Source organism: Dysidea avara, chromosome 7 (assembly GCF_963678975.1).
Source record: "Dysidea avara chromosome 7, odDysAvar1.4, whole genome shotgun sequence".
Taxonomy (NCBI): domain Eukaryota; kingdom Metazoa; phylum Porifera; class Demospongiae; order Dictyoceratida; family Dysideidae; genus Dysidea; species Dysidea avara.
Genome location: NC_089278.1, coordinates 12,397,066 through 12,408,414, shown reverse-complemented (window position 1 = coordinate 12,408,414; position 11,349 = coordinate 12,397,066). Strand labels below are relative to the sequence as shown.

Below are 11,349 nucleotides of genomic sequence, written 5' to 3'. Positions count from 1 at the left end.
TCAATAAATACATACATCGTGATGTCATAAAATTTATGTACAGTATACATGTAAAGGATTCTATAATAATGTCCTTGCAGTTATTCTTTGTAGTAGTTACAGCAACATGAACCATCCTCTTCTGTGTAGAGAAATACATTGTATGTAGCAGCATACTAAACTTTGCAGAAGTGTACCTTGATCCTAGCTACCAGAGCCAGGAGGCGATTGTCAGAATCCTTAGTAACACAACATGGGTCTGTATAAAAACGTAAAAGGCATGTGATTTTTTATGAAACATTATGTCACCACAATCATAATATTCTAATCAGAACGAGGTATGTGTACCTATGCACTATTATCAGAAACTTAAAGTTAGTAGTGTACCTAGTAACCATTACCTATAGTTAGCAACCTTATCATACGTATGTGCCAGTGTTGTAAGTGGGTCGGGTCATCCAGATTATCCTGGTCACTTGGGTTGCATTTTGTCCAGATCAAGTGGGTCTTGTCCACTTTATTAAATATCTGGGTCTGACCCAGATGGGATCACATGTGCATAAATTTACAAGTTCAATTTTATTGATGGAAATACATGTACATACTGAAGAAACTTACATGGAACCATGCCCATCATTTGAGAGTATTTTGGTATTTGTCACGATTATGGATCCATGTCCATTATTTTATTGGGATTGAATGCTGCTGTCTGTGGGCATGCATGGCATCATTCCCACTTATAGGGATCGAGTGCTGCTGCTGCTGCTGCTTATACTGTATGCAAGGAAATTTAGACGCAAGTAAAATTTTATGAATTTACGCTTCAGCAGATATGACGAAATAAATGTTGATGTAGATAAAACTTGCATCTTTAAAGATGCTTAAGGGCATTTGATGAATTTAAATTTGACGAATTAAATCGATTTGTCAAAATTTTCCTTGCATGCGTATGGTAGGTAACTAGTCTGGCATCAAGACAGCCCACTTATGGTCTCTGTAGCTGTCTGTAGACTTACATGGAGACACACCCACTTGTCGATTGTTGATAATGTCTGTTACAATACTTATTTATTGCAGATGACCCTTTCTGTAGCAATAAGGCTCACCTTAAGTTAACCCTCAATATTGATAAAACGACTTGTACGCAAGTCTTAAGACTGTTTTGCAGCTGCAACTGGTCTCATCCACACAAACTACTGTTTTAGTTGTTGAGGGTATTGTGCCCAAAATTAACCCTTGGGTTTTGAATGAACAATATAATGTCTAGTATGATCATAGCTTCTAACAATTAAATCTGTGCAGTGCCATAAATGGCAAGATTGAAGCTTGCCTTCTATTAAACTTAAATCTGTGCGATATAAGTGAGTAAATCACGAAGGGGAGTGAAACATAGAGGGTAGTAGCCGGGATGAAAAGTTTCCAAAAATGGACTTGAGCATGTTAATAAGTTCTCAGCCACCAAGTGAACACCACAAGGTACTCAGTATCACATGGGTATTTGTGGATACTGCAGTGGAACTTTTTCATTATGAACACTGCAGTACCATTATTCTTAGTAAATAACGGTTGACTTTAAGATATTGAACTATGTATATAATGTCAAGAATGGTAAGTATGTCTTGTATCTGAGTAGTGAATGTGTTGGTGGTATGGTGAATTCTCGAATTGTTGCTCTCTAGGGATATATAGAGAGCAACAATTCAAGAATTCACCATACCACCAACACATTCACTACTCAGATACAAGACATACTTATCATTCTTGACATCCACTGGGAAGAGTCCGGCTCTGGCAGCTCCTTCTTTGTCATAGCAACATACTCCTTCAGTGCTTGACAACCATCTCTAGCAACACAACCAAACAACAACACAATTAGATGGGTCATGTAACAAGAGATCACCCAATAATACTGAATGACTGAGTAGTGTTTAGCCATTAACTATCAGCGTAGACATCATCACAATAATATCATGAAACATTAGTCCAATAATTCTTCTGTGAAATACAATACATATGACTTGAGACTTGATAAGCTTACAGCATACTTGGACGTGGATACGATGGACCTTTGTCTGTGTAGTACAGTGCAGAATCACTAACTATGCACCCATCTCAGTATCACATTAATGAGTCTCAAGTCCAAAGAAACCCTATTGTGAGCAGAAACAGCACTGGGACACCTGTGTAACACTTAGGCACTTGAGGCTGCACAGAACTATGGTAACATGCATAAGAACTGTCATAGTTTCATGTAAATAGAGGCCGTGGAACCCTACATCCAAGATAAATTAGGCATTTGCTTCCCCTCACACCACACACACGCACACACTACAGTGTACTACATATGATACACACACCTTTCACTACCTGTCCTGGGATCAACTCTTAATCCCAGTCCCCATCCCCCATGAGACACATCACGCCCACTTAGCCAAGGAACACTGAGTAACCTAGATTTACAAGCCTTTTCATTCTGGTTAGGTGGACCTCATAGCGGGAGGTTGGGCTACGGACAATGGCAGGTATCTGAGCTTCTTCAGCCTGTTCCAAATCAGTATGTTGTGTATGCAATGTATGAAGTGTATGCATGGGGGCCCCACACACACTCACACACACACACAAAGCAAAGTGAAAAGCCTTAAGCTATCACTAATGCAGTCACACCTACCCAGTCAACAAGCACTGGGACACCTGTGCACTACTCAAGTGCTATGAGTCATCACTGGCAAATCCTCCTGGGGCAGGACTAGTAACCTGTATGGGGCTGTATCATGTCTCACGGGTGAAGGTGTGGGTACTAAAAGTCCTACCTGAACCTTCACCCATTGTGTGAAACATGGACTGTTGGCATTTGTATACACACATACATACATATGTACGTATGTTGTGTACATGTGTATGTGCAGTATGCACATACGTACATACATACATACATACGTATGTATATACATACATACGTATGTATATACATACATACATAATTAAAGTTACAGTGAAACCTGTGGACGCCTTGGGACCAATCAATAGTGTTCTGATTATCAAGGTTTGTTTGCATGTTAAGGAATACTTTGGACCATTTCCAAGTGTCCAGATTTTGCAGGTGTCCTTGTTTTCAAGTGTCCTGATTAACAGGTTTCTCTCTCTCTCTCACACACACACACACACAGACACACACACACACACACACACACACACAGACACACACAGACACACACACAGACACACACACACAGACACACAAAGCTGAGAGTATACATAATATATGCATATGCAATATATCAACGATAGTTGCATGCTTCTAGGAACACCTGGCTTTTTGACTGATAAACATCCATGGTTACAAAGTTTTGGAGGAGCAAGACGTTACAAAACCTTTAAAGGTTCTGAAGCTTCTGGTTTTGTCCCAGATACTACTTTATGCCTTCAGAACATGTTAGTTGTTGGTTTAACCAATGACATAAAGGTGCTTATATGAGCATGCACGGTAATGGTTGCCATGGCTCTAGTATTATTATCAGATGCATTGTCAACACAACTGCATAAAAAGCCATTGAAAAATAAATGATTTGAGTAGCAATGTGGGGTCTACAAGTTCCCTTAGTAGCATTGCTACACGCTTTCAGACTTTTAATTCCAAATTCCATGTCATACCCATACACTATTATACATTGTAAACATCACTGATGATGGATAATATGGTTACCATGGTTATATGTACATCTTTCATCACTATGTCTGATGTATAAAGCTAACCGTTCAACTAAATTACAAGTCACCACATTGCCAAATGCTTACTCATGGTGGGACATTATCAATGATTCAATCTTTATGTATCAATATGCAGGATTACATAAATATGTAGAAACTGGCGAGTTTTGAAAAACCTGTCTACCTGTATGTATATGAATAATAGTAAAATGGCTAACACTTTTTTCTAACTACACACTATAGTAGGTTAACTGGTCGTGAGGGTTTTATCCTATACACTTGTCCCACCATTGCAGCACACACTACAATAAATCTTGTAAACACGGAACATATAAAAGTAATGATACCTACAAAATACCTACAAAATATACACGCAGCACATTTTCAGGTATGAATGACATGCCCTCCAAGAAATTCTTGTGTATTCTCAGTAACCTGAGAATGACAGCCCATCCAGGAAATTTTGTATTTTAGACATTTTAGATTGATTCTAGTGCATGCTCAGGTACCTGAGAATGACAAGCTCATTCAGTGTATTTTAGAGTCTCTTAGATTGGTTCTAGTGCATTCTCAGGTTACTACTGTTCCTGATGCACTTTCATTTAAACTATTGCCTAAAATTTAAAGGGACCAAGGATTTACCAATAAGTGAGGGTTCTCCTTCCCCTAAATGAATGAGTGTCCCCCTTCCCCTAAATGAAACCCTGACCTGGACCCACTATTCAAGATACCAGGACACACAAACACACACACACGCACAAAGCAAACAAGCCAAAGCCTTTAGCATGGTCATGCATGCCTTCCCAGTGAACCAGCACTGGGACACTAATTTGCTACTCAGGTGCTACGAGGAGGCTGTCCCATGACTTACAGGTGAAGGTGTGGGCACCCAAAGTCCCACCTGAATCTCACCCTTATTGTGAGTCAGTATTTGCTTAAAATGGTTGGACAATCTACTCGGAACCAACAAGAAGGCTACCAAAAACAAGCAAACATAGCAGAGAGTTAGAATCTTGACATCGCAACACCCAGACCAGCTGGTGAGTTGATCCCAAGCAACTTGTCATTTGGTCAAATTTAGTCAAACTTAGTCAAGTGCCTAAGGAGCCACCTAGCCTGGAATCTGGACAGAGGTGGTGGAAGTACTACCCAGACTAGTGATGCAACTGTCTTACCTGCACAGCTCTAAACGCAGCAAGAACTCCACTGTGTGGCTCCTTAGGCACTTGACTAAATTACATGTTGTTTGGGATCAAGACACCAGCTAGTCTGTATTCAACAGTGTTGTGATGTCAAGATTCTGACCCCATATATATATATATACATGTATTTAGTAACTTCTTGTTGATCCTGAGTAGTAATATATGCATCAAATGTCCGACTATTTTTTCCGCAGCATACTTTAATTTAGATTTATAATAAACGTTCAATGGAGATAAGATTTCTCAAGCAAATGCAGAGTTCAATATGATCCATGTACGAGTTTGCTTTGCGTTTATTTACTGAGTATTTGCTCAGAAGACAAATTAGTTTTTAATTGTCTTTGAGTAGGTCAGTTAGATTAAACCCCAAATGTGTATATCACCATGTAACCTTGGAAACTACATGAATGTTTGCATTCTGGCAGCTCTAACACACACACACACACACACACACACACACACACACACACACACACACACACACACACACACACACACACACACACACACACACACACACACACACACACACACACACACACACACACACACACACACACACACACGCAAACACGCACGCACACATTATACTACACCCATACAGATCTATATGTAATAGGATAAATAATATTATTTGTGTATACGTGTTTATGTATCTGGTGATCTGCACGTGAGCTCCCTCTCTCACATACATATAACAAATTGTACGCTATCATAACCAATGCAATGTACAATTGGTACCATCTTTACATTAATGGTATAGGAGCATTTATTTGATGCAATTTTGTCTCAGCTGTGCATTCAAGAAGTCTAGCCGGACCATATGAGATTGCAGCAGTTGGTCTGCCTTAATGTTACAGGTCCCCATCCAATAATCAGAGACAAGGATATACATAGGAAAAAAAACCCATGGCATATTCACATCAGAAGTAACTAAATGGGCAAAAGCAAAGCAAAGCCTTTGGCTGCCGCTAGCACAGTCATGCCTACCAACTGAACCAGCACTGGGACACTTGTGCGTTGCTCAGGTACTATGAGTTAATGCCAGCAAAATCGTCCTGGGGGGAAAACTAGTGAACCCCAGGAGGCTGTACCATGTGTCACATGTGAAGGTGTGGACACATAAAGTCCCATCTGGACCTCCACCCATTGTGTGAGATGCAGACAGTCGACATTTGCTTCCCCAGTTACCCAAGGTCTACCCAGGTAAATGAGCACACATACGTAGGGTGTAGCAAAATAGCTAGTTCAAAGGTTTTGATACTTATAGAAAAGTCTCCCAGCTTATTTTGACTCAAGATCACTTGCTGCAGTTTCTGCACACTTAGCATGGTGTAACAGCTTGCTGTTTCTGTTCTTATTACATTGACTATTGCTACTAATTGCTGTATGTCAGTATAGCTGCAACAAGTATTATAGTCAATCACTAGGGGCTTATTCAGTATCATCACCAGGGCTAACTGCACTTTAGATTAGACAGACTGAAGTGCAGTAACAAAGGCTGAGGCTCTGATTGTCTTTGGCTATGCCACTCAAAAGCAGTAGTAGCAGCAAGCAAGCAGCAGTGACAAAAATCTTGTTTTAAGCCATTTCCTAGTTGTTCAAGAGGTAGTCACTACCCTTCAGCGGCTCATAAGTTCCTGTCACTGCCAATGGCAGAACCAGCAACCATCAAATCAAACAATGGGAAGGTTAAATCAAGGGATCAAAAGGAGAGATAATCAAGTAACTTAAAAACCAGATGATTTTCTTCCCAAAAACCATTTGTGCCTGAAGCAATTTACCCCAACAAATCACTCGTCTTCTAACCACTCTTTTGACTGTCAAGCAATAAAACCCCATTGTCAGAAGATCAAGCTACATTTAGGTCAATTTAAAAAAAAGATGTGTGGTTACAGATGGTTCTATAGCAAGGGGGTGACTCACAGGCACTCACTGTAGGTAGATCTACAACCACGGTCAAAGTCTAAGTTAAAGGTCAAGGCCACCAAATTTGAGCCAAGTCAACGGTCAAAATTTCCCACAATCGAAAAGTAGTGAAATATCGTCGCTAGGTCACCGGTCAAAGATTGAAAAAGGCTCTTAGTCACAGATCAAAGTGAAATTTCGGTGGGTCAAGACTTTGACTGCGGTCACAGATCTACCAGTGAGTGCCTGTGTATCACCCCCTTGTATAGCTATTCTTTGCTGTTGATAATATCACACTGTCCACCATCTACTGCAAGGGGGACCCACTAAGGTAACCATGGGGAGAACGTGGTCCAAGTATGGTGTCGTATACTGTTCCATGTATACTGTAGCAGACTGATTTTAACAAAAAAGCAGCGAGAATCATGGTGATATATAAGTGCTAATTTCCAGGCAAAATAGAATCTATGTTCCACTCCCCCCCAACCCATTCCCAAGTCATAAACCGTCCAATTCTTCTCTAACCCAATCATACACGATAAAATGCATCAACCCAGTATTAAAGAAGTGTGTGTAGACACAATTTATGTACCTCAAACAACCCGTTCATTCCCCAGATTCCTGGCCTCGCGCATTCCCTGTCTGCCTGTCCTTCTATTTATAAAACCGTTCCTATTTCTATAGGATTTGTGATTCCAGACTAAATTACCTAAAACATGTTAACAGTAACTCAGGTAGAATCTGGTGACTACGGTTAACAACTACCGGGTAAGTACCCGGATAACAGGTGCTTTTCTTCCCACGGCGCTTGTTGATTGGAAAGTATAAGCGCCTGCTCCTAATCTTTTTCGAGCGGGCGCTTATAATTTCCAATCGATAAGCGCCGTGGGAGAAAAATTGGTCTGGCCACGCGGCGAGACTAAGGAGATGTAAGGTGACCATGATCGGAAAATAAGCTATACAGCTGCCAGCTAGATGTTGCATGATTTGTAAGCATATAGCTACACACTTAAAAAGTGTGCCCTGTGACCGGGGCACCAAAACAACACACTTTGGTGTCACAGGGCACACTTTTTGTGTGCAAAGCACACTTAATTTTTTTACAGGGCATGCGCTTCAAATTATTAGCTGACAGAATTGTGGATATATAGATCCTTGGTAGCTAGTGTAGGTGCAATTGTGAATGGCAGTGACATCATGCATCAGTGGCGGGGTTTCTGGGGTTTAAATTTAGCTCAGTGGCAGTTTAAATATATAAACATTGTTGTACTGACAATTTGTCATAGCAAACAACTATATACCACTGTATTTCAGTAGCATGCATGCAGTTGCACTTAACTGACACCATTTATAGCTATTAAACCCTCAGCAACACTTCTCTCACTGCATTAAAAACGATCGAGATACTCTAATAGAGCAGTCATGTAACTACTCTAATATAGAGCAATCAAAGCTACAGCTTGTAGTCACCATCTTTGCCCTATAGTTAGCTATATAGCATTTATTTAAAACATTGGATTTATTGCAATTGGTAACTAAAAATAGCCTAAAATCCAATCTCAGAACTTCTAAAGTCTCAAAATTTTTCGGAGAAATGCCTTATTCAGCCACACCAACTTTCAGAAACCCCCTTTTAAAAATCCTAGATCCGCCACTGTGCATGGCCCATTAGCTACATTAATTTAAAGTTGCTCATGTTTGATTAAGGTCTTAGCTACATGCATGGTTAGTAAGTATAAAGCTCACTATGTATATACCTACACATACAGTGAAGGGTGTATGCAGGTTTTGGGTAGTCAACTATAGTAGCTATATTGGAAATCCTCCTTGGGGCAGGACTAGTACAGCTGTACTATGCATAATAAAGGTCATATAAGAGTCATAACAAGGTAATCAGCAATACACATAGTGTATAGGTCAGTTAAGCAGTTACTCTTCAAGTTCATGTACAACAACATGATATGCTTTTGCAAAAATGAAAGTAACGACAGAACTAATTTCATTGCTTTCAGAAACTAATATGTACTTTTGGTTATAACAGCCATAGCCATTATAGGTAGCTAGGGTGCTAAGACCTTTTTTGTGCACTTTTAGATAAAAGCATGAAACTTTCCACATGTGCATATCATAAAGGTTATTGTTTGATAGGGAGCCACCTCAGATTTGACCTTTGATGACCTTTACACCAAATTTAATGCTTAAAATGGTCAGTTTTTCATCTGTCTCACCTGTAAATGGTTCAAAATTCACAAACTTAGTGTCAAATTAATGCTCTTGCTCTGAAGAGTACACTAACATTTAAAGAAAGTCCATAGCTTTTACTATTGCGAAGTTATAGCCATTTATAAGAGCAAAATGTAGCCCTATTTTCTCCCGCCCACGCACATCATGCAGTATGGTTTATATAGTGCAGATTTGTATTTCCAACATATGCTGAGTTAGATATGTGATATCATTTACAATTGTAAGGTGGAACCTGTCATATAGTGACTGCCTGTGTTAAGAGACCACATTTCTATAAAGTTAACTTCTAGACATAGAATGTACATTGTACAGTAAAATGCACTACATACTTGTCAACATAAGATAGAACACTTGGTTAAAATGGTGCTAATGCCTAAAAATAGCCAGTAGCTACACTTAAGCATGCAGTATATGTTTAGTTGTCACCCTGTAACAATTCCCCATTCTGCTTTAAAAAATATAATAAGAACAATGCTTATATAGTATGATATGCACTAATATACTGAGTTGCTATTGTATAGGGTGGTTTCAAATATTCTTCAGTGATAGATATTAGTGATACCATATATTTGCGAGTTCATAGCAGAAATTTCTGCAATTGCAAACTTTAGTCTATAAAACACAAACAATGGTCTTCACTATGACAATTCAATAAAAGTAAAATCCGGAAAGCTTAGTCGAAATGTGAATTCATACAAAAACATGCAGCTAAAATTTAGTGGAATTTACACAAGTTGTATCTCGTACATAAACCTGCCATTCAGAATAATGACCTGCATGGGCATGTAACCCATGGCAGTCAATTGATCTATCCCTAAGTATCATGCCTATTTAATTATGTCAAATTGTTATACAGAATAAGTATACACTTTATGTAACAACTTTAAACAGGGTGTAGGACCATGCAGGTGTCCTACAGACCTTTCATATACTTGTGCTGTATAAAGTCTTAATAAATATACTAATGTCCATTTGGTTCCACCTGGGGTACTTTGAGATAATAAGTCACTCTCTAGAGTTCCTATGGATACATATACATGAAATTGAACATCCTGGCTGCCTGGCAGACTCCTGTAAGCGTTTGAGCATTATTCGGATGGCTGCAGGTTTAAGGCTGCCTCTGGCTGCCTAGGTAATTCCAGTCATGGATTTTTCTCCTTTCTCCATCTTTTCAAACACAACAAATTTCAACAGGCTGTAAGACTGGGTGTCCTACAGACCTTCAGCACTTGTGTTGTAAAGCCTTAAAAAATTATAAAGTATTGAAAAGTAAACCTTCTTCCTGCACATATTTCAAAATTGTGTGTGGGCGGGAGACAATAGTACCACAAAAATCATTGTAACTTTAGAACAGAATAAGTTATAGACTTTCTGTAAAAACCAACTTATTCTTTAGGGCAAATACTTCAATTTGACACCACATACAAACATGAAAATATAGAGACAAAAACTGACAGTTTTTGAGCATTAAATTGCCTGTAAAGGTCACCAAAGGTCAAATCTGAGGTGGCTCCCTATCAAAAAATAATTTTTTTCATACACACAAACTTTTTGCCAAGTTTCATGATTTTATCCAAAGTGTACAAAAAGACTTTTTTTAAAGGCTTACAACCCTGACTATTAACTATGAGTGTAACATGCACATGCATGCATGTATATTGTCATTTTACTCATATGAATTTTAAGTCATCTGAATCTGTTAATCTGTTAATGTGGCCAGCTCATGTTATGTGCTTATATAGCTACGTGAGTCTTAATTTAGAGTTTTTTTATGAAAACGACATGCATGCCAGCATCGTGTAGTGGTAAACAGAATATGTTGTTGGCTAAGCATGCACTTATAGAGGATTGCAATTGCAAAATGCAATTAATTTGCCATGGTCTTTTTAATGATCTGGCTATAACCATGCTTATAGGCAGCTAGTTGTATACTGCTTGACATGCATCCAAATTTTCATCCTTATATATTCATATACGATCATCTTTACCTTCCTGTGGTGCAGGCTGAGCAATGAATCAGTATTTATAATAATTTGATTGATTGATTGATTGATTTGTAACTGGAATAGGCATGCGCATTTGTTGCTATAGTATCCCAGTGAGCTGAAACATCACAGCTCCAGTAAACAATGATGTACATGTATATTAGTTGCAAGTACATAATTACAAAAATATGTATAAAATAATAAGTATGACCTGTCAGCAAAAATGTAAATAATCAGAAAATCAAGTTTGAATCACATCAGTTCACTATCCATGAATATTGTACTTTTGTTATTATGTTTTTTTTTTGTAAATGTAATTGTAT

General features: G+C 38.7%; 1 long non-coding RNA gene across 1 annotated transcript; it reads right to left on the bottom strand.

The window, feature by feature from the left end:
• On the bottom strand, positions 1 to 7,594 carry LOC136261243 (uncharacterized). The gene is made up of 5 exons (XR_010703809.1): positions 7,390 to 7,594; positions 2,025 to 2,129; positions 1,732 to 1,974; positions 177 to 238; positions 1 to 121 (listed from the first exon to the last, which is right to left on the bottom strand). It is a non-coding gene; the product is annotated as an uncharacterized lncRNA (long non-coding RNA).
• Positions 7,595 to 11,349: the final 3,755 nt, after the last annotated feature.